At 43.7% G+C, this 14,086-nt stretch overlaps 1 protein-coding gene and 1 pseudogene across 5 annotated transcripts in view; both read left to right on the top strand.

The window, feature by feature from the left end:
- Positions 1–14,086, top strand: part of LOC147891380 (zinc ion binding protein) — a 120,775-nt gene that overhangs the window by 56,722 nt on the left and 49,967 nt on the right. The window lies entirely within an intron of this gene.
- On the top strand, positions 3,318–8,021 carry LOC147891381 (uncharacterized; annotated as a pseudogene).

Below are 14,086 nucleotides of genomic sequence, written 5' to 3'. Positions count from 1 at the left end.
AGGAATAGAAAGATCACTTTATTTTTTTGGCTTTCTACTCATGGAGAAATTACAATGAATAGGTGGAGGTCCTGGTTCGAGGCAAACTCACTTGTCCTAGGTGCTCGTCTGCTGAGGAGTCACTTCATCATTGCTTATGGGACTGCATACATGCGACAGTCATATGGCTGGGGGCTGCCAAGATCTTCAGTACTTTTGCTTCTTCACGTTTCTTCATGACTTGGGGATCAGTGGCTCGGCTCTCTTTGTCGGGTGCTCATATCTTCTATGAGTGGCAAGATGCTTCTTGGAGCATCTTGATTTGACGACACCTGGTCGAGCCTTGCTCACTGGAGGATGTCCCTATCTCCCACTACAGACCGGTACATGCTAATGTGGACACTGTTTGGGAGATTTGGAGGGGCAGATGCATAGAGGCCTTAGACGGATCATAGGTCCACCCTTCGCACACCCTGGCCAGTATATGGGATGATACAGCTCACATACTTATGGCCAATCGGACGAACATATAGGGGTCCTCTCAGGAAGCCTTTGCCAAGAGGGACGTACTTGGGGGATGGAGAGGTTCCCCTTTTTTTTCAGAGACCAGAGTAAGATTGAGGTGAAATTTTCAGCTTTAACCTTGGTTTCTTCTGAGCTGTTTTGTTCTCCTCATGCCTAGCATGATGTATTTCCGCTTCGAGCTCGCTTGCGCGGGTTTCTTTCATACTTAACAGAAGTCTTTTTCATGAATAAAGAAAGAAGAAAATGTCATCTTTTGGGTCAAAACACGGATTTTGGTCCAAAAGATAAAATTTTCACATCCCTGTATCTTTTGATTTACAAGTCCAAATGGGGTCATGCTCCATATCAAATCAAATGGCAAGGCATGATTTAAATGATTATCATGCCTTTTTGCACCATCTAGTAAACTGTCACATACCAAAATATGAATTTGTGGTCAATTTGTTGCACTGGTTGGATTAGTGAGATGTAAGAGTGAATCATTGCGGAGGGATTTTTTTACAGTTACAAAGCAACATGGATTTTGTTCCAAGAGTGAGTAGAGTTTAAAAAGCTAAGCATTTACATATGCATGGAATGCAGACTAATCCATTCAAGGTGTTCTTGGAAACACCCAACTTGTGTGGAAGGTTGCATTGATGATCTTAATTACTATGGTGGAAAGAGAGAACTTGATTGCAGTAGGGTTTGTCTTTGATACTAATGATGACTTGGCAATGAAACATACCAACTCTCTTATGGGGGATGTGAAATTAATGTTAGTATCTTTAAAGTTATATACATATTTAATCTTCTATCATTGAGGAAACATATTTGAATAAATTATATATTTTTAAGCTACTCAAATAGGTGATTTATAAATCTTTAATTATTTTGTATCGCTCGCTTTTTCCGGCTCGCTCACTTTTTGGTAATCCTTTTAAAGACTCAATCTTGAAAATGGAAAGATTGGCAAAGAGGGTGCATGAACTTGGATCCGCTGTCAAGAAGATGGAACATCGGAATATTGTTCTCAGGGACAGCCAAATCTCGAGAGAGTTAATCCTGAAAAAGAAAACGAATTGTAGGAAGAGCACCATAGGTTGGAATGAAATTGTAGGAGAGAGGATGATGAATATGAGTATCATGAACCAACTTGAATTTCTGATCGAAGTTCATTGTACACGTCCATTCGAAGACTCGAAGTTCGGCTAGGGAAGGATATGTTAGCTTTTGGAGCTACAATTGTTGATAATTTTTTGCAATATGATCATACAATTAAATCCACCACATAGATGCCGAAATTCGAATAGAGGCGACATAGTATACTGATATATTCTGACACAAAGAGCCTCACTCGTATCCGGTTTGTTGGCAATACAAAACCTGCAAATGACTCCTATACCTAGAACTATGAGCAGCTACCAGCTGTGACTCTATCATGTGCACGGATTGGTATCTGACGTGTACTGGGGTACACAAGACTAGCTCAGGTAGCATGGGGAGGCTTAGGGCTAGGTATGTTTAATTCTCGGGTTGAGTAGCAAGGCATTGGGCCCATGTCTATATAAGGGGCCCAGAGAGCCAATGGGAGCAAGTCTCGTTCCCAGGTGCTAGGTCTGATCTTGGATTGAAGTCGCGGACGTGCACCTACATCTTAGCGTAGCCCAAGGCCCAGCAGCAGATCCCAGGCCTCTAGGCGCCACCTGGTGGTATGGGACACCAGGCTGGTTAGGATCTGGTTGGGAGTTCGTGCCCATAGCTCAGCTCGTGGCTTGGAGGGGACATCTCTTGATTCGGGATCGCATCCCTTAGATGTCATGGTTGGGTGGTGAACAGCTTGCTCAGATTCCTCATGTTTGGTGTGTTCTTGTGTTTGCTTGTAGACCAGAGGTTTCAGGAGTGCTAGGGATGTGTCAGTTGGTATCAGAGCCAACTCCTAAGGTAGGAATCTCTGTTACGAGAAATCTAGGACGTGATTTTCTCTAGGTATGCCTCAATTTCGAAATTCATGTTCATGCCCTACAAGTGCTTGTTGGTTCATCGCTTAAGGGTTGTGGTTACTTGGATTGGGAAAGAAGGAACGAGAGAGAGAGAGAGAGAGAGAGAGGGGTGAATTTGAAGGAAGTAGGGTGGAGTGGAAGAGAGGCTGAGAGAAAGGTCAGTTGGTAGGGAAGAGCTTTGGAGTGGATCGTTAGTTGTAGAGGATGGCGCAAGGGATGAGGGTGGAGCGAGATGCCAGAGGGAAAGCTAGGAGCTAGGACGGGATGAAAGGTTGCATGCATCCTTTGGGATGAACACTAGGGAACGGGTGTTGATGGCGGAAGCAGGAAGAGGTGCGCAGCAGATGCCAGTCTCTCGAGACTTGTTTGGATGCAATTCAGGCTGGGAAAGCTAATAAAAGCAAAGGCCCTACTGAAAGTAGGGGTGTGCTTTTTAGGCGTGCAAGCTACTATAAGCCCTGGATTATGGCGCTCTTGTCTCAAGCGGCCATCTCTCACGCTCCAACTCGAAGCCCCATGAGTGCGCGCAGCTAGCTATTCACCCGCCATCTCCGAGTAGAAGCTGTCAGCGTGGGCTGGTTCGCTGTAGTTCTCAGTACGGAACGGCCCCCCTCTCATCGCCTTCCAGTTTGTCAGCCCGCTAACCCTCTGCTTCACTATTTCTCCCTCCTGAGGCAATCCCGTGGCAATTCGTTGCTCGTTGCGTGCTCTTGGATTCCGTCTCCGCTGCTCTACTCCTTTCCTCACAATTCCCTTTCCTTTTCCTTTGGCCTTCAGAGCTTCCCCTACTCCACTTCCTTCATGGCTGATTCAGTAGACCCCAGGCTCGCTATGGATGATCAATATATGAATTACCATGCAGATGATGACCAGGGCCTCTACGATGATTTGATTATGAAGATTGCCTTCAATGAATTCACCACCACTCTCGATGAAAAGTTCGAGCAAGTTAATGCGAATCAAACGGGGTTGACAAAGCAATTTAAAGGGATTCAGACTTCACTCTCACTTTTGACTAGCATTGTTCAGGCGCTCATGCATGTGGATGCTTTGGCTTCAGTGTTAGGTCCGAATATCACTCCAGATCTTTATCCCGGAGATCAGAAGTCCCGTACCAAGGAGGTGATTGACACTTGGTTACACAAGTGGCAATTACACTTTCAGTTTCACCCTTACCTAGATGACAAGAAGATGCAGCTTGCAGCAGGGTATATGTCAGGGAAGGCTTTATTGTGGTGGAAGGAACTCCGACCCAAGCCTGCAACATGGATAGAATTCAAAGAGGTCTTCAAGAAAGAGTTGCTGAAGGAGGAGGAAGATTACGATATCATAGGCAAGCTGAAGGCCCTCGATATGTCTAAGCTGAATTTGACTTTTGAGGTCTATCTTTAGAGGTTTCATGATTTGCAGACCAAAGCTACAAAGATGGATCCAGTTACCTAGTTAGGTTTCTTTGTGGATGGTTTGCCTGACTCGTACAAGCTTCAGATTAAGAAGAACAAGTGTACCACTTTGCAAGAGGCCATGAACTATGCGCGCATCTATGATGATACCATGGCCAGTGCAAAGGGAACCACCATTGCCGACATGAGTGGGAAGAACAAAAGGAAGTTCTTCCAGTCTACAACTAGTACTGGGGAGTCGAAGTCTATAGACAACGCCTCCAAGAAGAACTTGACTCAGACGAAGAATGGTCGTGCCCGTTTCCTACGCACATTGAAGTTGAAGAAAGAAGGACGTTGCTTCATAGGCGAGGAGCAGGGCCACACTCGGAATGATTGTCCTAAGCGCAAGAACCAGATGCAAGCACTGGGATTGAAGCTCCATGCGGGACAAGGTACCAAAGCCAAGGGAGCTAACCAAGTTTCGATGACATGTATTTCTGTAAATGTCATTAGTTGCCCACTTTCTTGCCCACTTACTTGCCCACTTACTTGCCTACTTTCTTGCCCACTTTCTATCCGGATTCAAGACTACACAATTGCTCTTACGTGCTATGTCATGCACTTGGAACATGTGGACTTGTTAATTGGAATAGAATGGTTTAAAACCCACGATATTTGGATTGGATGGAAAGAGCATACACTCTCTTTTTTGGATAAGGACACCCAATTTTGTATTCAGTGTGATAACATCCCCTCTTCTCAGGGACTCATTGTATCTGCAATGCAGCTTCGGAATATAATAAATAGTTCTTATTATGATGTGTATCAGTATGTTTTGATTCCGCTTTCTTCATTTGTTGTTTTTGTTATTAACAAAAATGATTTAAGTGTGTTTGAACACCGTGAATTGAGAACGTTGTTGGATGATTTCATGGATTTATTCCCTGCTCAACTGTCGGAAGGTTTATCGCCAAAACGGGCAGTAGACCATCGCATAGATTTAGTACCTGGGACTCAACCTATTAGTATTCCACCTTATAGGATGAGCCAGCTTGAGGAGGATGAGTTAGCTTCATAGCTATAAGATTATCTGAATATGGGCTATATTCGCCCAAGTAAATCACCTTGGGGAGCACCTGTCCTCTTAAGAAAGAAGAAAGATGGTTCGTGGAGAATGTGTAAAGATTATAAACGATTGAATAAAGTGACAATTAAGAATCAATACCCTCTTCCTCATTTCGATGATTTGATAGATCGTTTGGTCGGAGCGAAGTACTTCACTAAGATTGATTTGCATACGGGTTATCACCAAATCCGTATCTATGCTAAACACATAGATAGAACCGCATTCCGAACTAGATATGGCCACTACGAGTTTCTCGTATTACCTTTTGGTTTGACCAATGCTCCTGCTACCTTGCAGCAAATGATGAGCGATTTGTTCTGAGATTTTTTGGGCAAATTCGTTGTCGTGTTCTTAGATGACATCTTGGTATATAGCCGAACGCTAGAGGATCAAATTAGACACCTCCGGATTGTCTTAGCTATACTAAGACAGCATAAGCTCTATGCCAAGATGAGTAAATGTGACTTCTTTATGAAGGAGATCATTTACTTAGGACACAAGATTTCTTCTGAAGGTATTAGCATTGATCTGGATCGTATCCAGAACGTTTTGGAATGGCCTATCCCTCAGACTGTGAAACAACTTTGTTCTTTCCTAGGATTCATGGTTTTTCTATGGAAGTCTATGCGTGATTATTCGAACATCACGGCACCCCTGACCAACATATTGAAAGGTCGTGGACGCAGATCTACCCTGTCGATCTCTTGGAATGATGCATTGAACAAGGATTTTGAAACCTTGACGTCAACTATCAAGGAAGCACCTGTTCTTGCATTACCCGATCCTACCCGGACTTGTGATTCAGAGACCGATGCGAGTGATTTTGCGATTGGGGCAGCTTTATTCCAAGAGGGCAAACCTGTAGCTTTTGAGAGTCAAAAGCTAGACGACACCCAATATCGTTGGTCCACACTAGAAAAAGAACTCTATATAGTTGTGTATGCTCTAAAGGTTTGGAGACACTACTTGTATGGTTCGAAGTTTCTTGTATTGACAGATCATCAGTCAATCAAGCATGTGTGTGACGGGTCTGAATTGAGGGGAAGAAAGGCTAGATTGATTTTGAAATATGTTATCGAAAGGGTTCGATGAATAGTGTGGCGGAGCCTTAAGTCGAGTCAAGTTTGTAAATGCTAATTCATTTACGAAATATTCTCAGACCTATTTCAATCCTTAAGTGGGCTTTGTGCAACTGATAGTCATTTCAGTTCTTATTGGCAGAAAGTCCAGGACTCAAGGATTGTGCCACCTACGGTACATGCGGCGGGAGGTCAGTGGATGATTAGGAACGGCTTGCTATTTCGGAATGGAAAGATATGCGTGCCAGATGTTTCGGATCTTCGATCCAAGATTCTTTGGGAGTGTCATGATGCTCCTAGTGCTGGACATCCGGGTATACATCGGACTCTGTCTCTTGTGAAACATACCTTTTATTGGCCTAAGATGCGTGCATTTATTGAAAACTATGTGGTAGGTTGGCAGGTTTGTCAGGTTACTAAGGCAGAACGTCTTAGAAGCGCAGGTTTATTACAGCCGTTGCAAATCCTGGGTAATAAATGGGAAAGTATTTCCATGGATTTTATTACCGGATTGCCTAGAACGCGCAAGGGTCATGACTCCATTTGGGTCATAGACCATCTGACAAAAATGGCTACATTCTTACCCACTAGAACAACCATCTCAGCTGTTCAGCTGGCTCACGAGTTTGTGGACCACTTGTTTAAGCTGTATGGTTTGTCTTCTGACATAGTCAGCGACTCGAAGTTTACAAGTAACTTCTGGACACTTGTTCCTCAGATCATGCACAATCTGATGGCAGTACAGAGAAGGTCAACCAATTGGTTGAAGATATTCTTCGGGCATATGTTTCTAAGAGAGTCTTCATGGGAAGATTATCTCCCCATGATAGAATTCAGTGCAAAGCATTCGAGTATTGGTTACAGTCCTTTTATGCTTGTGTACGGGTTTCAACCTAAGTCACCAGTTATGGTTGGGTTCAAGGGAATTCAAAATGATGCTGTAAAGACATTCTTGCAAGACATGCAAGAAATGTTGCAATTTGCCAAGGAGTCTATTAGAAGTGCCCAAGATCGGGACAGATTTATGCTAATAGACATCGTTCACCCAAAGAGTTCTCTGAAGGAACCATGGTATATTTGCGTATTTCCAAGGAATCCAAGAGCCTAAGTACTTGTTTGGTTCTGAAATTATCCCCCAGATACTGTGGTCCGTTCAAGGTTGTTAAAAAAATCGGACCAGTTGCATATAAACTAGAATTGCCTCTTGATGGTAAAGTACATCCAGTGTTTCATGTCGATACATTGAAACAGTTACTGGGTGCAGATGATCAACTTGTTTCTCCTCAAGAAATAATAGAAGTTACAGATTTGACTTTTATTCTACACGTGTCATGAACCTAAGAGTATTCTTGAATTTCGTGAAAGATAGATTCGTAATAGAACTATCACGGAATACAAGATCAAGTGGAAGGATCGTGTTGAGGAGGATGCAACATGGGAGACATTACAGAACCTCTAGAGGACATTCCTGGGTTTTTTAGCGAACTCAGGGGTGAGTTCTTAGAGGAGGGAAAGTATGTCATGTGCACGGATTGATATCTAACGTGTACTGGGGTACACAAGACTAGCTTAGGTAGCCTGGGGCGTAGGGCTAGGTAGGCTTGATTCTCGGGTTGAGTGGCAAGGGTACGAACCAATTAGAGGTCTTCGCTATTTTTGGCTCATTGGGCCCGAGTCTATATAAGGGGCCCAGAGGTTCAGTTCTCAGAGAGCCACATGAGGTCGAAAGAAATTTTTTAGAATCTGAAGACCCCACGGATGAAGCTTTGAACCAAATTTTCAAAAGGCAAAGCTTTTTGAATTTGATGGTATTGGCAAGCCGGGAGAGGACATGGAAGCCTGGATGGAGGACCTCGAAGACTATTTTGCTTTGAGAGTTGATGAAGTGGGAAAGGCAAAGGTGGTAATTCTTCAACTCAAAGGATCAACAAAGCTTTGGTGGTAAAAGGTCGCAATAAGTCAAGGATCGGTAGTACATCTGATCACATGGTCAAAATTAAAAAATACACAGAAGAAAGGTATTTTTCTCTTCAATTTAAGATGAATAAAACGATGGTTTTTCTTGTGTTGAAGTAGAGAGGAATGATAGTGGAGGAGTATTGAGATAAATTTTTAAAACTCAAAAAATATACACCCGAAATGGATGATGCATCTTGGACAAGTAATCTTGTGGAAGGATTGAATCCTTAGATTCCGTTTTTGGTAAAAGGTTGGTGCTGATGAATTTTACGTATCCTATTAGAAAGGCTGAAAGTGATGAGCAGATGCATAGTCTACAAACTCCAAAGTGATGAGCAGAGGGAATAAATTTTTGGGACAAGCAGATAGAAGGGGACATGGTAACGTTGGTTTAGAACAAGGTGCGAAACCAAGTGAAAGTTCAGCCTCAAAGATGGATACATCTGGTCAAATTTAGAATTCCCAACGCCCTTCCAATCAGCCTAAAATTCAGCCACAAGGTCAACCTTGGGACATAGAACACATTTGAGCGCACCAAAGGCAATCCATCCAAAGGCGGAGACAAAGGCTGTGACAATTGAAGACTTTGTTGAAGGTACTTCTCCATGCTTATCTATGCAAATTTAAGATTCACGAAAGATTTATGAATGGCCCATACTCAAGCTTCACTTATTTGGATGAAAGGAATGATCCACGGGGATGATTATGAATTTGCAATGGATTCCGGAAGTAGCCATTGTTTCCTATCCCCCAAGTGGTAAAAGATTTGGAATGGAATCTTGTTGAGCTCCCTAATAGACCTATTGAGATGACTAGTGGCAAGAGAGTTTTTGAGAAGAGTAGAAGAGAACCTCGATTTCCAAATTGGAGAAGTCTCGGGTGAAAATGATTTTCAGATTTTAGACTTGAGTAAGTATAGTGTCATCATTGGCATGGATTGGATTACTTGAGTTCGAGCTGAAATTGATTGTGGAAACCAGTCATTAGTGTCAAACATAAAGAGGAAATAGAAAAAGAGAAGAAGAGATTTGAAAAGGTGTGGGATAAAAGCATCTCAGAGAAACAGTCCTGCCTTCTTTGGTTAATCTTGCACAAAGGAGTTTGGACAGCCAGTCGAGCGCAGAGGATAGGTCACGGTGACGGAATTTGCAAGAGATGTAGGTGTGCACAGGAGGAGATTCCACACCTCTTCCTTAACTGTAGACTCTCTAGAACTCTGTGGTCTTTAGCACAGTTACAACACACCAGTCTCCCATTCAACTTTGCATACCTGCTACTGGGCGACACTCCAAAACTACCACTCCATCACCTCTTCATGGCATAATGGTCCAACTCTTCTATTGAAGTCCTAGTATCTATGCTTCTTGCTCGGTCCATAGCTCAAGGTGTGGTCCTCATGGGATGTCCTTCCTCACATTCTTCATTATCACCTAGTACCATGTGAAGGATGTGGACAAAGTGGTCCTTAGTGGTTCCTATGGGTAAGTGCATCCCTCCATTGTACCTGTATTACTCCTCTTCATGACCATATATCTAATGATGTAGGGATATCCCACTAACGGAGTCTCCATGTGGGATGTGGATCTTCTCACTTTAATGTATTCCATGGGGGTCCCTCATTCAACTCCACTCCCCAATGATTATAGAGGGCACAAGGAATCGAGAGTACATGGTCCCATTTTCCTTGTGATTGAAGCAAGGTAAAGCTAAATAAAATCTGTGAGGAGGAATTTTATCTCGCCTAGCAAAGTTCACCCCAACTGGAATGCTATCTGTGCTTCTGCGCTATGGTCAATTGGTTTACTCGATGCGCAAAAGTTTTTAACGATAACACTGTTAATGCTACAGATTTTTTTCTAAATCTATGTATGCAACTAGGAGCGAAGTGATAATTTGCAGAGAATTCTCCCAGCTACAAGTGTACGTCCAGAGAGAGGACAACTTGGCAAAAGAGGAGAACACGCTTGTGGCGCAACTACATAATCTCGTATAGAGAGAGGCGAAAGAAAGAGAGGAGATGCGACACCAAGAATAGAGCAATTTGGCTTCTCAAGGAATGCAACCTCTTGCCCCCACTCAGGACGCTGCCCTCGCCCCTATCAGCTCCACTGTTGCAACTATACTTAGGTGGCAATTGAAAAGGGCTCAAGGAGGCTCTGATACCACATGTTGGGGAGTGGGAGAGAAGATGGACATCATGGAGGAGAGTGTGGGAACCAAGAGCAAAATTGTTCCATTAGTTTGAGAGGATATCCTCTCTTTTATAAAGTGAGAGAGAGGGTGGCCTAGATCGTAACCTCTCCTACATCATAGGCAATCTGTCCTACATCATAGGGACTCCTAAATCTAAGGCACCTCCTCAGGTGGGGGCCTTTGCATTACATCATCACTTACGTCAAGTCTAGACACATCATAGCACTTAGTGTGCTACACACACACACACACACATGATCATAGAGCAAGCCCTTGATCACACAATTCCCGACAAACCATGGATTTTTTTTTTGCAAAAAAGAGACTTCTATTAAGTAAGAAAGAAACTCGCTAGAGCAAACTCTAAGCGAAAATACAACATCATTTGTTATTCCTTTTTCTTTATACGACGAGATCACCGCAACGCCATGTGTGCCACCCACTGAAGCTCACCTTGCCCCCTCTTCAAGAGACTTGTCTCACGTACTAACCCTGTTAAAGTGTGCAACGAGAATTTGTCAAGAGAGCAGTTCCTCCAGTCCATGCAATGACCACACAGAGAAATCGTGGGTAAGGCTCAGAAGCGTAGACGGTCTTGCCCCTACATGCATATTCCGGGTACTATTGTTATCAGGGTTGTTACTCACGGTGTCCTGAAGGAAGAGATGAACTGACGTACCTACCGCCTGGCCCAGCTCAGCACTACTTCTTTTGATAAAGGAAATTCCCTGCTTCTTCTCACAGTACTACGTACCCTTGATATGGGGCTGAGAACTTTTGACGTAAAAACAACTGTTTCTATTTTCGACATGATAATATAAACCTGCATTTCTTTAATTTAAAAAAAAAGAAAAGAAATAGAAATAGATATTTGTGGAAAAGTTTCTTGCACTACATGGGAGATATCGGCCATAAGGTTTAAGAAAGCAACTAAGAAACAAGCTGAGCTGTTTATGGTATTTTTCTAGACTTTAGAAGACATCCCTCCAAAAAAAGAAAATCCTCTCCCCACACCCCTTGGCGGCCATCTAGCTCTTCCAAGCTGCTGCTACTACTCCAGTTCGTTGCCATCTCCTCTCTCTCTTGCTGGACACCTTATCTCAACCTGCCGCTAGGGCTCTTCCATGTTGCTACGCTGCTGAAAGTGCTGCCCTAGCGCTCTACCTTCGCTTCCCTATCCACCCTTCTGGTTCATGGGTCAAGTATTCTTCACGTATTTCACTTTTATCAATCACTACGCTTTCTTTGGCTCTCAGCCAGCCCCCTCGACTATTTGGCCAGGTTTGAGCTCAAGAACGGCCCCCTGAGGTCATTCAAAGGTGTGGCAGTCATCGAGAGGGAGTAGCCGGATTCTTCTTGCGAGTGGAGGTTGTTCGAGGACGAGCACCCCAAGTTCGAGGGAGGGGTTCACTAGGATTATTTTTCTTTTTGGGCTACACTTGCAGCCCACACAGCTTGTAGCTCATTGGCAAGTTGTCTCTCTTTGGTTTTTCTCTTTCTTTTCAAGGCAGTAGAGTGTTAGTGCTTGTTCTTTGGGAATAGAGTCTTGATGGTGACCACTTGGTGTAGCCAGAGGAGCTTGAGAGTGCTCTCAACGGAAGCAAGAACGGAAGAGGGAGAGAGAGAAACAGAGAGCCACACAAGTTTTGGTGGGTGCAGAACCCCCTAATCTTCTTTTTCATTTATTTATATATGTGTTTGAGTATTGTACATAACCGGGGTAAAGGCACAGTGACCTTTAACCCCCACAACCTCCCACTTAAAGGACAATGTGCCTTTAAGGGAGAACAACCAGTGAGCATACTATCCAATGCCCATCAATAAACGACAATACTCAAACCGCTGACTAGGTAGACTCTTCGTCAGCATATCTGCAGGGTTATCATCTGTATGAACCTTGACAAGCTCTATGCACTTGTCCTCAAGTACCTCCCTGATGAAATGGTACCTGACCTCAATGTGTTTGGTCTTTGCATGAAAGACCGGATTCCGTGCTAGCTGAATAGCACTCATGGAATCACTATGCAATGTCGGTACACCTGTATGAATCCCCAAATCTCCCACTAACCGATCAAGCCATATAGCCTCCTTGCAACCCTCTGTGGCTGCAACATACTCAGCCTCTATGGTAGACAAAGCAACGCACTTCTGTGCGCAAGACATCCACGACACTGCACCACCTGCAAATTTGAACACATAACCAGAAGTGGATCTCCTACTATCCACATGCCCTACATAGTCTGAATCTGTGTAACTCAGTACACGCATGTCTCCTCTACCAAAGCAGATGCACATCTCCTTGGTACCCTTCATGTACCTCATGATGCACTTAACTGCCTCCCAATGCCTCTTTCCTGGATTAGCCATATACCGGCTAACAACTCCCACTGCAAATGCAATGTCTAGTCCAGTAGCTATCATAGCATACATAAGACTCCCAACTGCTGATGCATAAGGAACCTTGGCCATCATGGCCCTTTCCTCATCTGATTTGGGACTATCTGTATGACTCAATTTCACATATGGAGGCAATGGAGTACTCACTGCCTTCCCCCCCTCCATATTGAAACATTGCAATACTTTTGTAACATACTCTTTTTGTGAAAGCCAAAGGAGTTTCCTACTCCGATCACGCATGATGCACATACCAAGAATATGACCTACAAGTCCCAAATCCTTCATATCAAAGGCCTCATGCAACTTGGCCTTTAATGCATCTAGCTCATAAGTATTCTTGCTAGCCAATAGCATATCATCCACATATAGTGCCAAGATTATCAGGCTATTATCCTTAGCTCTTTTAGTGTAGAGGCAGTGATCAATTTCACTCCTTCTAAAACCCTGGGACCGAATGAAAGCATCAAACTTCTGATACCATTCTCTAGGCGCTTGCTTAAGACCATAGAGACTCTTCTTCAGCTTGCAAACTAAATGCTCTTTGCCCTTTTCTTCAAATCCTTCCGGCTGCACCATGTAAATTTCCTCATGCAAATCCCCATGCAAGAAAGCTGTCTTGACATCCATCTGCATAAGCTCCATATCCTCTGATGCCACTAGTCTTTAGCGACCAAACGGGCCTTGTACCTAGGCACATCATCACCTGTGATCTTCATTTTGTAGACCCATTTACATGGCAATGCTTTCTTTCCATGTGGCAAAGAAACCAAGTCGCAAGTCTTATTCTTCATAAGTGAACTCATCTCTGATTGCATAGCATACTCCCACTTGCGTTGATCCTCGCGCATCATAGCCTCTCTATAGCAAGAAGGCTCCCCGCAATCAGTAAGCATCACATAGTCTACCCCTGGAACAAACCTATCAGGAAGTCTAGACACTCTAGATGATCTTCTCAAGGGCATTTCAGCTTGCTGTCCCACCTGCATATCAGCCACATTTGGCTCATCATTTCCACCAATAGATGATCCATCATCTACCCTTGATTGTATACCTGTGGGAGTACTTGGTGGTACCATTTCTTGCACATTTGGTGCATGGACAGCTTTCTGTCTATCAACATATGCAGGTGGATTCACATCCTGGAAAGTGATTCTCCTCATTTCGACATCCCTCATGGGTGCCTTATGCGTCTTCTTCTCATTGAAGACTACATCATGGCTGCGTATGATCTTCTTTGCTTCTGGATCCCAGAGACGATAGCCCATCTCTCCACTTTCACCATAACCCAGAAAGATGCATTTCCTAGACTTAGGATCTAGCTTCTTTCGAAGCTCCTTTGGCACATGTGCATATGCCTCACACCCAAATATACGCAAATGAGAGTAAGAGGGCTTCTTGCCACTCCATGCCTCTTCAGGAATACCACCATCCAAACTCTTACTAGGTGATCTATTGATCACA

The sequence above is a fragment of the Dipteris shenzhenensis genome, chromosome 18 (genome assembly GCF_047967505.1).
Source record: "Dipteris shenzhenensis isolate YYH24624 ecotype China chromosome 18, Dip_SZ_1.0, whole genome shotgun sequence".
Classification (NCBI taxonomy): Eukaryota; Viridiplantae; Streptophyta; class Polypodiopsida; order Gleicheniales; family Dipteridaceae; genus Dipteris; species Dipteris shenzhenensis.
The sequence above is the reverse complement of the archived record's forward strand: the minus strand, read 5'-3'. Positions and strand labels throughout refer to the sequence as shown.